Here is a 15,002-nt window from a genome sequence, read left to right on the forward strand (position 1 = left end):
TCACTAGCATGATGGATACACCTCTTCTTCAATGGCTCCATTCATACATTTTTGAAAGAACCCAAATGGCTGCTCTCTTGCTGGACATTGCAGGGGTTGATATTGTCACCTATTTATTCATAGATTCCAGGGCATTAGGGACTCCTGTGATCCTCTAGCCTGACCAGCTGGATTACATAGGTCAGAGAACTTCCTGGATATAATTCCTAGAGCAGATCTTTTATTTGTGCCCTATGTGGGTACTTATAGACTGAGTGAGTCACCCTTAATCCTCTCAGCAAGCTAAATAGAGTCAGCTTTTAGAGTCTATCACATAAGGCCCATTTTCTAATCCTTTAATCATTCTTGTGGTTCTTCTCTGAATCCTCTCCAGCTTATCAATTGTGGGTGCCAGAACTGGACATAATATTCCAGCAGTGGTCACACCAATCCCAAATACACAGATAAAATAACTTCTCTACTCCTCCTTCAGATTACCCCATTTCTGCATCCCGGGATCGCATTAGCTTTTTTGGTCACAGTGTCACACTGGGAGCTCATGTTCAGCTGCTTATTCCCCACAACCTTCATCTCTTTCTCAGAGTCATTGCTGCTGAGGAATGAGTATTCCGTTCTTTCAGTATGGCCTAAATTCTTTGTTCCTAGCTATTTACATTTAGCCATATTAAAATGCATATTTTTTGCTTGCTTCATTATTTACCACTCACCAATTTTTGTGCCTGCAAACTTTATCAATCATTTTGTTTTCTTCTAGGTCATTCATAAATAGTTAAATAGTGTAGGGCCAAGAACAGATCCCTGCATCACCTGCTTGGTGCTGCTTCCCCATTTACATTTACATTTTGAGTTCTAGTTTTTTAATCAAAATATTGTGTGGTTTACATGAGACCTCTCGTCCTGTGCTGTATTACCACAGTGGAGATCAGCAATATCAATGAGGGGCATTACTAGCAGGGTGTTCTTATCATAAACCTTATCCCAGATTTGGACCTTAGCGTCCAAAATATGGGGGTTGGCATGAAAACTTCCAAGCTTGGTTACCAGCTTGGACCTGGTACTTGCTGCCACCACCCAAAAAATTAGAGTGTTTTGGGGCACTCTGGTCCCCCCTGAAAAACCTTCCCTGGGGACCCCAAGACCCAAATCCCTTGAGTCTCACAACAAAGGGAAATAATCCTTTTTCCCTTCCCCCCCTCCAGGTGCTCCTAGAGAGATATACAGACACAAGCTCTGTGAATCTACACAGAGTGACTCCCCTCTCCGTTCCCAGTCCTGGAAACAAAAGCACTTTCCTCTTTACCCAGAGGGAATGCAAGATCAGGCTAGCAAATCCAACACACACAGATCTCCCCCTGATTTCTTCCTCCCACCAATTCCCTGGTGAGTACAGACTCAATTTCCCTGAAGTAAAGAAAAACTCCAACAGGTCTTAAAAGAAAGCTTTATATGAAAAAGAAAGAAAAATACATACAAATGGTCTCTCTGTATTAAGGTGACAAAATACAGGGTTAATTGCTTAAAAGAAATATGAATAAACAGCCTTATTCAAAAAGAATACAAATCAAAGCACTCCAGCACTTATATTCATGCAAATACCAAAGAAAAGAAACCATATAACTTACTATCTGATCTCTTTGTCCTTACACTTAGAAACAGAAGATTAGAAAGCAGAAACTACTTCTCCAAAGCTCAGAGAAAGCAGGCAGACAGAAAACAACGACTCAGATACAAACTTCCCTCCACCCAGCGTTGAAAAAATCCGGTTTCCTGATTGGTCCTCTGGTCAGGTGCTTCAGGTGAAAGAGACATTAACCCTTAGCTATCTGTTTATGACAGTTCTGTGTGAGCGGTTCTTGATTTTTAAGCTCACTTATGTCCACCTGACTCCCAAGTTTGCCATCCCTCTGGAAATACGGCGTCCAGCGTTGTGCTTTCTAATGTACCCCATAGGCGCCTAGAGCATTAGATGGCACCAGGAGCGGCATTTTATAAATATGAAGCAATAAATAAATGAAGGGACCTTCCTTTGGCCCAGCTGCAGCCGGTGCCATGGTACATTGACAGTAATGTGGATGCAACTGATTTCCTGTATGTTCACATGTGAGACAATGAAAATAGAATGCCTGCTTCTGCCATTGGATGAAATGATATTCCACATAGGCCAGAAACACTCCTTCATATGATTTTTTCCTGCCCTGCACCAATGCAGAGGAGTTACTGCTGTGGTGATAGCATATCATTATGTGTTATCGTTTTTGAGACCTCTGATCTCTCTTTGCTATTATGAAGCTCTCTCACATGCTTTTTCGTCGTACTAACCAGAGGTGAAAGACTTTTAATAGCCCAAACAGTATGAAAGATCTGTATAATACCAAGAAAAAAAACAAGGTGCAGGGTCCTTACCAACAAGGATAATTGCAGAGTCCTGCAATTAGGACGGAAGAATCCCATGCACTGCTACAGGCTGGGCACTGACTGGCTAAGCAGCAGTTCTGCAGAAAAGGACCAAGGGGTTACAGTGGACGAGAAGCTGGATATGAGTCAACGGTGTGCCCGTGTTGCCTAGAAGGCTAACGGCATTTTGGACTGTATAAGTAGGGGCATTGCCAGCAGATCAAGGGACATGATAATTCCCCTCTATTCGGCATTGGTGAGGCCTCATCTGGAGTAGTGTGTCCAGTTTTGGGCCCCACACTACAAGAAGGATGTAGAAAAATTGGAAGGAGTCCAGCGGAGGGCAATCAAAATGATTGGGGGCTGGAGCACATGACTTATGAGGAGAGCCTGAGGGAACTGGGATTGTTTAGTCTGCAGAAGAGAAGAATGAGGGGGGATTTGATAGCTGCTTTCAACTACCTGAAAGGGGGTTCCGAAAGGGATGGATCTAGACTGTTCTCAGGACCAGATGACAGAACGAGGTGTAATGGTCTCAAAATGCAGTGGGGGAGGTTTAAGTTGGATATTAGGAAAATCTTTTTCACTAGGAGGGTGGTGAAGCACTGGAATGGGTTACCTAGGGAGGTGATGGAATCTCCATTCTTAGAAGTTTTTAAGGCCCGGTTTGACGAAGCCCTGTCTAGAATGATTTAGTTGCTGTTGGTCCAGCTTTGAGCAGGGGGTTGGAGTAGATGTCCTCCTGAGGTCATTTCCAACCTTGATATGCTATTCTGTTCTGTGATCAGTAGATCAGAATCTAAAAATCAGGTCATTAGTAGAACCTTACTGATGTTTTACAGAATATCTGAGAGAAGGAACACAAACAGCTTAAATGGAGAACAAATGAAACTGCTACGCTTATAATATAATTTGCTGTAAACCTAAAAGGTGGCACTCCAGGTTTTGGGAAGCATCAGAACTTCCCCTTTGCTAATCAAAACTATGCAATGTAGTTTTCTTGTTCCTCTAAAGGTAGCAGCTTTGAAAGAAATGTGGGAGCGCGAAGACCCTTGTTACTTCACTTTCACGAGCTGCAAAATGCTTCAACTCTGTATATTCGCAGAATAGAAGAAGACTGCTTGCCTCTTAGGTCTGTAACTAGCCTTTGGTGAGTAGTAAACTACTGTTTCTTTCCCTCTGTGTCGCTGATCATGCAATAAAGAATGAAAAGCCACATGATTTGAACTGATAGATCCTATAATAAAGCCAACCGATATAATCTTCTGCATTTTGTCATTAGGACTTGACTGATCACATCATTCATAGTGCTGGCAAAAATGACAATGACATTTTGTTGTCTATAGCCAGTTCTCCAAGTTATCAAGATCACTTTGAATTTTAGTTCTATCCTCCAAAGTGTTTGCGACACCCCTAACTTTGTACCATTTGCAAATTTGATCAGTATGTTCTCTATTCCGACATCTAGGTCATTGATTAAGGTGTTAAATAACATCAGACTCAGAATAGATCCCTGTGGATTCTTCCAATCTGATGACATTCCATTAATAGTTAAGTATCAGAGGGGTAGCCGTGTTAATCTGGATCTGTAAAAGCAGCAAAGAATCCTGTGGCTCCTTATAGACTAACAGACGTTTTGGAGCATGAGCTTTCGTGGGTGAATACCCACTTCGTCAGTGTTGTCCTGAAAGTGTTCCTTGAGTCGGAGACGGCGAAAGTAGGCTTCCAGATCGCCACAGAACTGTATCATGTTGGTGGGGGTGGCAGGGCAGAAATAGAGTCCCCGAGATAGGACAGACTTTTCTTCTGAAGAAGACGACTCTCTTTCTGCCCTGCCACTCCCACCAACATGATACACTTTCAGGACAACACTGAACAGCGCACTGATACACAGGTACCCTCCCACCAACAGCACAAGAAGAAGAACTCCACATGGACTCCTCCTGAGGGTCGAAATGACAGTCTGGACTTCTACATTGAATGCTTCTGCCGACGTGCACAGGCAGAAATTGTGGAAAAACAACATCGCTTGCCTCATAACCTAAGTCATGCAGAACGCAATGCCATCCACAGCCTCAGAAACCACCCAGACATTATCATCAAAGAGGCTCATAAAGGAGGTGCTGTTGTCATCATGAACAGGTCTGACTACCAAAAGGAGGCCACCAGAAAACTCTCCAATACCAAATTCTACAGACCACTTCCCTCAGATCCCACTAAGAAACTGCACCATTTACTCAGGACACTCCCTACACTAACACCAGAACAAATCTAGAGCCCCAACCAGGGTTATTCTATCTACTACCCAAGATCCACAAACCCGGAAATCCTGGACGTCCCATCATCTCGGGCATTGGCACTCTCACTGAAGGACTGTCTGGATATGTGGACTCTCTACTCAGACCCTCTGCCACCAGCACTCCCAGCTATCTCCGTGACACCACTGATTTCCTGAGGAAACTACAATGCATTGGTGACCTTCCAGAAAACACCATCCTAGCCACCATGGATGTAGAGGCTCTCTACACGAACATCCCACACACAGATGGAATACAAGCTGTCAGAAACAGTATCCCTGATGACGCCACAGCACAACTGGCTACTGAGCTCTGTGCCTTTATCCTCACACACAACTATTTCAAATTTGATGACAATATATATCTCCAGATCAGTGGCACTGCTATGGGCACTCGCATGGCCCCACAATATGCCACTATTTTTATGGCCGACCTGGAACAACGCTTCCTCAGCTCTCGTCCACTCATGCCCCTTCTCTACCTACACTACATTGATGACATCTTCATCATCTGGACCCATGGGAAGGAGACTCTGGAAAAATTCCACCACGATTTCAACAGCTTCCACCCCACCATCAACCTCAGCCTGGACCAATCTACATGGGAGGTCCATTTCCTAGACACCACAGTGCAAATAAGTGATGGTCACATTACCACCACCCTATACCGAAAACCTACGGACCGCTATGCCTACCTTCATGCCTCCGGCTTCCATCCCGGGCACATCACACGACCCATTGTCTACAGCCAAGCACTGAGGTACAACCGCATGTACTGTAACCCCTCAGACAGAGACCAACACCTACAAAATCTCCACCAAGCATTCTCAAAACTACAATACCCGCACGAGGAAATAAGGAAACAGATCAACAGAGCCAGACGTGTACCCAGAAGCCTCCTACTGCAAGACAAACCCAAGAAAGAAACCAACAGGACTCCACTGGCCATCACATACAGCCCCCAGCTAAAACCCCTCCAACGCATCATCAGGGATCTACAGCCCATCCTGGACAATGATCTCACACTTTCACAGGCCTTGGGTGGCAGGCCAGTCCTTGCCCACAGGCAACCTGCCAACCTGAAACATATTCTCACCAGCAATTGCACACTGCACCATAGTAACTCCAGCTCAGGAACCAATCCATGCAACAAACCTCGATGCCAACTCTGCCCATATATCTACACCAGCGACACCATCACAGGACCTAACCAGATCAGCCACACCATCACTGGTTCATTCACCTGCACATCCACCAATGTAATATACGCCATCATATGCCAGCAATGCCCCTCTGCTATGTACATCGGCCAAACTGGACAGTCTCTATGAAAAAGGATAAATGGACACAAATCAGATATTAGAAATGGCAATATAAAAAAACCTGTAGGAGAACACTTCAACCTCCCTGGCCACACTATAGCAGACCTTAAGGTGGCCATCCTGCAGCAAAAAAACTTCAGGACCAGACTTTGAAGAGAAACTGCTGAGTTTCAGTTCATCTGCAAATTTGACACCATCAGCTCAGGATTAAACAAAGACTGTGAATGGCTTGCCAATTACAAAACCAGTTTCTCCTCCCTTGGTTTTCACACCTCAACTGCTAGAACAGGGCCTCATCCTCCCTGATTAAACTACCTCATTATCTCTAGCTTGCCTGCTAGCATATATATACCTACCCCTGGAAATTTCCACTACATGCATCTGATGAAGTGGGTATTCACCCACGAAAGCTCATGCTCCAAAACGTCTGTTAGTCTATAAGGTGCCACAGGATTCTTTGCTGCTTTTACATTAATAGTTACTCTTTCTTTTTATTTTTTTAACTTCTTATGCATCCACTTAATGATAATTCCACTGCACTCGTGTTTCTCCAGCTCTCTTAATCAGAATGTCATGTGGGACTGTGTCAAAAACTTTGCTAAAGTCTAGGCATAGTATGTCAACCTCATTCCTGTCTCCACCAAACCAGTTACCCTGCCAAAGAAGAAAGACAAGCTGGTTTGGCATGATTTATCCTTGGTAAATCCATTCTGGCTGCTAGTGATCACCCCTCCATCCTCCAGGAATTTGCAAGTTGAATGACTGGCTACCAGTCCTTTCTAATATCCTGCCTTCTAACATCTTTGCTATAGTCCAGAAAAGAACTTCCGTGACAAAATCGAGAAGATGCCAGAATTGCCACTTTTCAAAGATATGTATGGGAAGCACCTTGCCACCAGCTCATCAGCAGAACCCCAATTTGGCCCATGTTACTAGCCATCGCTACGGAGGATGCTATCACTCGGTGGCAAGCAGAACGAGAACAAGCTGTTTCTTGTGTAAGAAACTGTTTTCTCGTCACTCAGCCTGATGAGAAACTGCCTGGCCTTGAGCTGCCTCGGCTGCAGGCCCAACCGTTTCAGATGCAGGGTGATGAGGTTTGGCAAATGGCCGCACCTGGGGACTCGGGAACAACCTGCTGTTTAGCTACGATGCCGCTGAGGACGCGACACACTTAGTGAATGGCTGATTAAATCTTGCTGGTCTGTCAGAGGGTGTTTACAAGACTCCATGCTGCTCACCCCCAGGCTACTGAATGGCTGACCTGTGTAATGCTCACCGAACCCCTTTTGACATTTTTCTTTTTCTTGGACTTACGCAGCTCTGTTTTATATCCTTACTTCATATTGTGTATTTTAAACTTTCCTCATCCTTATTGTACCTCTTGTGCATTCCCTACTAACTACTATGAGAGAGAACTGATTGTGGGGAACATGATGTATTTCAGAGGGGGTAACTAGTTTTTTTGTAACACCTACAATCCATAGATATTAGAACATCTTATTAAAGTGCATCTAGGCCACTTGGAATATTTTATTCCAGACCATTTTATGGTGATATTTAGCACCCGTCTAACTTCATTGCTTAACAAGGATTCTTAATATGCTGACTGCCTGAGGTAGGAAGATGTTGGGGGCTTAAATTGGAAATGAACATTAGCCAGTCAGTTCACTTTGCCTTGAGTTACAAGCTGCTTTTGCTAATTTCCCTTTTCTGTCGATGACAGACTAATAGAAGATGGCACTGTCAGAAATGATGACTGTGAAGTGGGACTTTCGAAAACAAAGCATAGGAACGCCCAAATAATAGTTCATGCCAAACATAGAAGGAAGATGGCTACAGGCATCAGTATAAGACTTGATCCAAGGTGATCGGATGGGAGCAATTGAGGTTTGTGGCGTCTGAAGTGTTTTATAATCTCAGCAGGCTGTGTCTGTTCAGCCAGGAAGTTTGAGCCCATCTAGACATGGTGACTCAGAATATTTTACAGTGAACGTAGACACTCACAAACTTCATGCCCTGGGCTCGGTCCCACGTCATTCCATGCTTCAAACTCCCACTGGAGACAAAGACTGAGCCAGCTGGTGCTGCAGGTACTGCAGGCACCATGTGTGTTGCACTGGGTAGCAATTTAAGGCAGATGAGGTGCTGAGTCTGATCTGGGTGCTCCCCACAACTGCTTAAATTGGACTGGAACTGAAGGAGGATGTAACAAGCCATAACATAGGGGTGGGTGGAACATTTAAAATGAACTGCAGGGTCCTTGTGCAGCTTGAGTTTTTTCACCTCATCTCGAAGTCTGAAAATAAGATTTTGTCAAGAAGCCAGGACAGTCTTAAGCATAACCAACCCTGACTGTTGAAAACGGGGAGTTTGTCTTTCAAACATGAATTTTGATCAAACCCCTCTCATGGGTTAAATTAAAAAAAAATTCCAATAAAAAATCAGTTCATGTTTAAAATGTGTAAAATTTGTAATCCTAGGACATTTAATTAAAAAATGGTGGTTTTAGGGAAAAAAAGTATCAGAAAACAGCTTGGAAAGAAATAACATCAGTTTTTATGCCAATGTTTCTTCTCTCTCACACACAGTCCTCATTTTCATACAGCTCTAGCTGATACCTTCTGTTGTCCTGTCTAATTGTACAGCCTCTACAACTTAAGAATACATCAATAAATGAGGATTCTTAAGGATGAGCTTGGCCATAAATGGTTATGGGCATGAGTAACCTCCCACAGATGTATGGACCAGGCATGGCAAATGGGGCGCACATAGGGGGCTGTGAACACTGCGTGATCCCAGAGTTACACCAGTCACTATTTGAAAATGCCAGTGTTGGAGAGGCTGTGCAGTATTTCACCTGCCACAGGCATTTCCTCGTACTGACAGCAGGAAATTTCAGGGGACTCTCAGATATATGGGAGTGGTCATGACCATGGTGGTAAATGCTGACATATTGCTAGTTATAAAAACAGAATCTCCAGTTCACACATCATGCCAATATCCGTTCAAGATTCCTCCCAAAGTGAGTGTGGATGTGAACACAAAGGCAGAATGAGAACAAGCTGTATTCTCAGGCCCAGATCCAAGTGAGCAGAGCCTTGTCTTTGTGCAGAGTGAGCCTCTCTGATGGTGGCATCTCCGAGTCATCCCACATGCCCATTGTTAGTGGTCTTGCTGAAGAGCGACAGGTGGGTAGTTAGAGCATGAAAATTGCCCACCTTCTAGATGCGAGCATGGTGCAACATGCGCACACCAGTGTGTATCTTCCTCTCAGAGACGGAGCATCTTTCAGAGAGCAAGGCTTAGACCAGAAGGATCTCCACGATATTGATCCTACTGTTACTTTAATTCCTTAACTTGTCGGTGCCTCCTTTTCCCCATGGAGATAATACACATTGTATAGAAGTGCTTTAAAGATTAATGGGAACATCAGCTTGAAAATCAACATTCTGCCTGAAATGTCTTCACCTATTATTTTTACAAGGAACTGCTAACTATTACTAAAGGAAATTAGAGGGGGGTGGGGAAAACCCAGTTTTTCCTTTGTACAGGAATGCGGCAAACGTTGGTGGCTGCTCTGGGGAATGGAGAGAAACAGCCCCTAGATAATTGGCATTCAGAACTCTCAAGACCATAACTTATCTAATTAGTGGATAGCGTTTAAAACATATGGAGAATTAAAAGGACAAGGGAATCTAAAAATATCAGTGGTGATAAACCACTGGAGTTTAAATCCCTGTCTAGCTTGTGTTTATTTTAGGAGTGATTAACCACATGCCATCCAAGAGACAACCAAGTCCTGAAGCCTTTCTGCACTCTTTCCTTAGCCATTTGGCAAGAAGCTGGCATCAGGCCTGTAATGGTCACCTTTGTCAGCAGAGCTCCAATCCCGTAGCTGCACACCCACCTCCTGGACAAAGTACTTGGATTTAAGGTGTTTGACTTAGTACCACACAACATCTGATTTAAAAAATTAGCACTATCCAATATCAATAGGGCACACGTTAAAGGGATTAAGAACTGGCCAACTGACATGGCAAAAAGTAGTTGTCAATGGGGAGTCGTCATCAAATGGGGGTTCTCCAGGGATTGCTGGTAGCTAGTCAACATTTTATCAACAATTTGGAAGTAAATGTAAAATCACTGCAAACAAAATTTGTGGATGGCAGAAAGATTGAAGGAGTGATGAATAATGAGAAGGGCAGGGCAGTCATGTAGAATGATCTGAATCACTTGATAAGCTGGGCCCAATCAAACAAACTGTATTTTAATAGTCACATGCAAATTCCTACCTTTAGGAACAAGAAATGCAGGCCACACCTACAGAATGAGGACTTCAGGCTGGGAAGCAGGGACTCTGAAATGGATTTAGGGGTCAGAGTGGACAAACAAGTCAACATGAGCTCCCAGGGGGTGCTGGGGCAAAAAGGGTTGGTGTGATCCTTGGACACACATTCAGGGGGACAGTGAGTAGAGGCAGAGGGAGGTGATTTCACGTCTGTAGAGGGCATTTGGTGAGAAGTACGGTGGCCAGCTCTGGTGTCCACCTTTCTGGTGTTCAGAAAGGATGCTGGAAAATTGGCGAGGGTGCAGAGATGAGGCGCAAAAATTATTTGAGGGCTGGAGAAATGTCTCACAGTGAGAGACTTGAGCTCAATCTGGTTATTAAACAGGAGACTGAATTTAAGTGTGTTCTTACATTCTGGGGAGAAAATAGCAGGTGCTAAAAGGCTCTTTAATCTATCTGAGAGAGCCAGAGCAAGAACCGCTGGCTGGAAGCTGAAGCAGACAAATTCAAATTAAAAATAAGGCACGAATTTTTAACAGTGCAGGTGATTAACCATTGGAACAGACTACTCAGGGAAGTGGTGGATTTGCATATCTTGATGCCTTCAGTTCAAGCCTGGACACCTTTCTGGAAGATACACTTTAGTCAAACAAGTTATTTGTCTCAATACAGAGATAACTGTGTGCAGTTTAATGGCCTGTTATAAGCGGGGCAGATTAGATGATCTAATAGTCCTTTTGGCCTTAAAACCTATGATGCTATGACCTAATTGAGCTCCCATTCTGGTTCAGGATTGGATCAGGCCCCAAAAGTACAAATCCTTCTGCCTGAACTGTAAAGGACTAATCCCGTTAACTGAGAGTCGTCAGGTTTTCAGTCATAAGAAGAGCTGCCCACTAGAGGGAGACAATTAGCCAGCGTATGTGACTCAGGCAAACCTCCAAGGGTAATGAGGATTTGGCCTACAATATATAAGGAAATGTGAAAGAGGATAATTTTAGATTATCGTAGTTCATGTGACTGCAAATTAATATATAAGATCCATTTATACCAGGGGTCGTCAACCTGTGGCACTCGTGCCAAAGATGGCACGCGGCTGCCTGCTGAGACTCCGCTGTGCCATTAAAAATCCTGCCCGGTGTGGCAAGCCGCGGGGTCTGCAATCCCGGGCTGGAGCTGAGCAGAGCAAGCCATCGGCCCCTACCCCACATTCTCCCCTACCCTGGAGCCCTGCTGCCACACACGTAGAGCTCTGGGGGCCGGGGCTGTGCGCGGGGCAGTGTATCTGGCTCTGCTTGGAGCCTCAAGGTAAGGGGTCTGGGGCCGGAGGGGTTAGATAAGGGGTGGGGGCAGTCAGGGGACAATGAACAGGGTGGGTTGGATGCGGGGGTGGGATCCTGGGGGGGTGGTTAGGGGCAGGGGTCTCTGGAGGGAGCAGTCAGGGAGCAGGGGGGGTGGATGGGGCATGGGAGTCCCTGGGTCTGTCAGGAGGTAGAGGGTGGATAGGGGTCAGGGGACAGGGAGCAGGGTGGGTTGGATGGGGGGGTGGGATCCTGGAGGGGGTGGTTAGGAGCGGAGGTCTCTGGAGGGGGCAGTCTGGGAGCAGGGGGGGTGGATGGGGCATGGGAGTCCCCGGGTCTGTCATGGGGTAGAGGGTGGATAGGGGTCAGGGTAGTCAGGGGACAGGGAGCAAGGAGGGTCCGGGGGGGCAGTTAGGGTGGAGGGTCAATGGAGGGGGTGGTCAGGGGACAAGGGGGGTTGGATGAGTCAGAAGTTTGGGGTGGGGACGCCATCAGGAGGCGGGGGTGTGGAGAGGGGTTGTGGCAGGCAGGGAGCAGGGGGAGGGTTGGATGGGTCGGGTGTTCTGGGGGTCCTGTCCGGGGCGGGGAGCAATTGGATGGGGCGTGGGAATCTTGGGAGTCTGTCTGGGGGTGGGGGTGTGGATAAGTGTTGGGGCAATCAGGGGACATGTAGGGGGATAGGCTCCTGGGGGGCAGTCAGGGGACAAGGAGCAGGGAGGCTTAGAGAGAGGATGGGGTCCTGGGCAGTTAGGGGCAGGGGTCTCAAGAGGGGGTAGTCAGGGGACAAGGAGTGATGGGGTTGGGGGTTCTGAGGGGGCAGTCACCCAGTCCTGACCCCTCAGTCCTGACCCCCCCCACACCCCTCTGCTCTGAGCCCCCCCACACCCCTCTGCTCTGAGCCCCATACCCCCACACACACCCCAGGCCCATGCCCATGCCCTGGGCCCTGTACCTCCCTCATACACACCCAGACCTCTGCTTGACTTCTTCACCTCCCCATGACCCCAGCCCTGACTCTGGCACCCCCACACATACCCAGCCCCCCCCTTTCCTGACACCTGCACCCTCCTCACATGTCCTCAGTCCTCTGCCCTGACTTTTGCACTTTCCCTCATCCCCAGCTCCCCCGCCCCCCATATACCCCCCCCCACATCCCCACCCCCACCCTGATCACCAAACGGGAGCTCCTCCACCCCTCACAACCACATTCCCACCTGCACCCCTCACACCAAATGGCAGCTGCCCAGGTAAGTGCCCCACACCCAAACCTCCCACCCTACCCCTGAGCCCCCTCCCTCATTCTAGCTCCTGGCCAGACCCTTCACCCCCAGCCCTGTGCTCAGTCCACTCCCACCCTCAGCTCAGTGCAGAGAGAGGAAGAGAATGGGCCAGAACCAGGGAGAAGGTAGGTACCCACTGTATGTGGGCAGGGCTGGGACCCCAGACCGGCACTAGGCTGAGCGGGTCCGGCAGCCGGGATCCCGGCTGGTAGGAGCTGGCAGATGGACCCCTGAGCAGCAGTGGGCTGAGCCGCTCAGTCCACTGCCAGTCTGGGGTCCCGGCCACCAGCCCCACACAGCCTGCTGCCAGTCTGGGATTCTGGCTGCTGGACCCTTACCAGCCGGAGTCCTGGCCACAGGCCCCGCTCAGTCCACTGCCAGCCTAGGTGAACAGAACCTCAGATCAGCAGTGGGCTGAGAGGGCCAGCGGCGTAAGATCAACATTTTAATTTAATTTTAAATGAAACTTCTTAAACATTTTGAGAAACTTGTTTATTTTACAGTGGAACACTGGTTTAGTTATATAATACATAGATTTATAGAGAGAGACCTTCTAAAAAACATTAAAATGTATTACAGGCACACAAAACTTAAATCAGAGTAAATAAATGAAGACTCGGCACGCCACTTCTGAAAGGTTGCCGACCCCTGCTGTATACGTTAAACGATTTCCTTGCCATCCACTGGACAGTAAGGAATCTCTTGGAAATTGTTTAACATATACAGGGATCTTATAAATTAATTTGCAGTTAAATGAACTATCAGAATCTAAAATTATCCTCAGTTAACAGGGTTTGTTTCTAGTTTAACAAATAGTCATTGTGCCTAGAAGTACTGTACTGAGAGAACTAGTGCCATATTCCATACAAAAATTAAACCAGAGAAATGTCTGTGAAGGAGGGATGAGACTTTTGCCCTTGGAGGTATGAAGGTGTTTGACTGCAATGGTTTCTCTACTGTATTCATAGTAGTAAAAAGGCTATAAGTTTCTGTTATGACCTGCCTTATTTTTCCCCATCTCCTTGTTTATTTTTTAATCTTCTGGCCATGCAGTAGTTCTGATCATTACATCTTCTGTTAGTCACTACGCACCTCAGTATGAGGCTGTTGTGACCGGCTGTCACTTTGGAATTTACACTTCTCTGAATTGCAGCTGTTGCCTTTTATTATTTTTTTTTATAAAAAACCCTTTAATAGAAAATTTAAATAGAAACAATAAGCAATAGGCGTTGGTGTTGGAGGGTATGCCAAGGTCCAGGACCAGGTAATCGCCCTTCCCACACAACACAAAAAACACATATGCACAAACGAACACTTGGTAAATACTTGTAAACAGAACAAAAAATAAGTTAAAACTCAACTTTGTACAAGTCGGTGTAATGGAGATCCATGCGAATGCAGGTTTTATCTATGCAGTAGAGTAGAAATGAATTCTCTAACTGAAATTCTGGCCTCATTGAAGTTGAGAGGAATTTTGCCATTGATTTTTGAACAGATTTAAGGTTTTGAATAGGTTCAAGTTTTCACCCTGTGTGTCATTAAGTTGACAAACTAGTCCTATTGGTGGAGCAGATACGGTCCTTTGTTTCCTTGGGTGGAGGATCTGTATTAGGGCCCTGTGATCACAGTAAAGTGTCCAAGGTCTCCTAGAACCTGATTTGGGAGGATTCTTAAGCATGTGAGTAACCCCACTGACTTCGAGGGACTGCTCACTTGGTTAGAGTTAGGCATGTGCTTAAGTACATTGCTGAATTGGGGCTCTGGTGGGCATAGTCGTCCAGCATGAACAAAGACATATGTCTGAGCAATGTGCAGTGACAGACATTCATGGAATGAGTGATTGGGCAGCATGTTCCAGCAGGATGCTCCTTTAGCAGCTAACAAATAAGGCGTGTGTTAAAAGCCATCTTGTAATTTGAGTGGACGTGTAGGCAAAAGTCTCTCAGAAGTCAGAGTGACTGTTTTACATATCACACCCTGTAGTCCCAGCCAAGAAATCACATAATTGGAACTAATATTCATAGAATCGTGGCAATATAGGGCTGGAAGGGACCTCCTGAGATCTAGTCCAGATCCTTGATCTTGCTGTTCTTCCTAGCTTTCCTTCCCATCGGCACA

Source organism: Gopherus flavomarginatus, chromosome 5 (genome assembly GCF_025201925.1).
Source record: "Gopherus flavomarginatus isolate rGopFla2 chromosome 5, rGopFla2.mat.asm, whole genome shotgun sequence".
NCBI classification, from domain to species: Eukaryota; Metazoa; Chordata; order Testudines; family Testudinidae; genus Gopherus; species Gopherus flavomarginatus.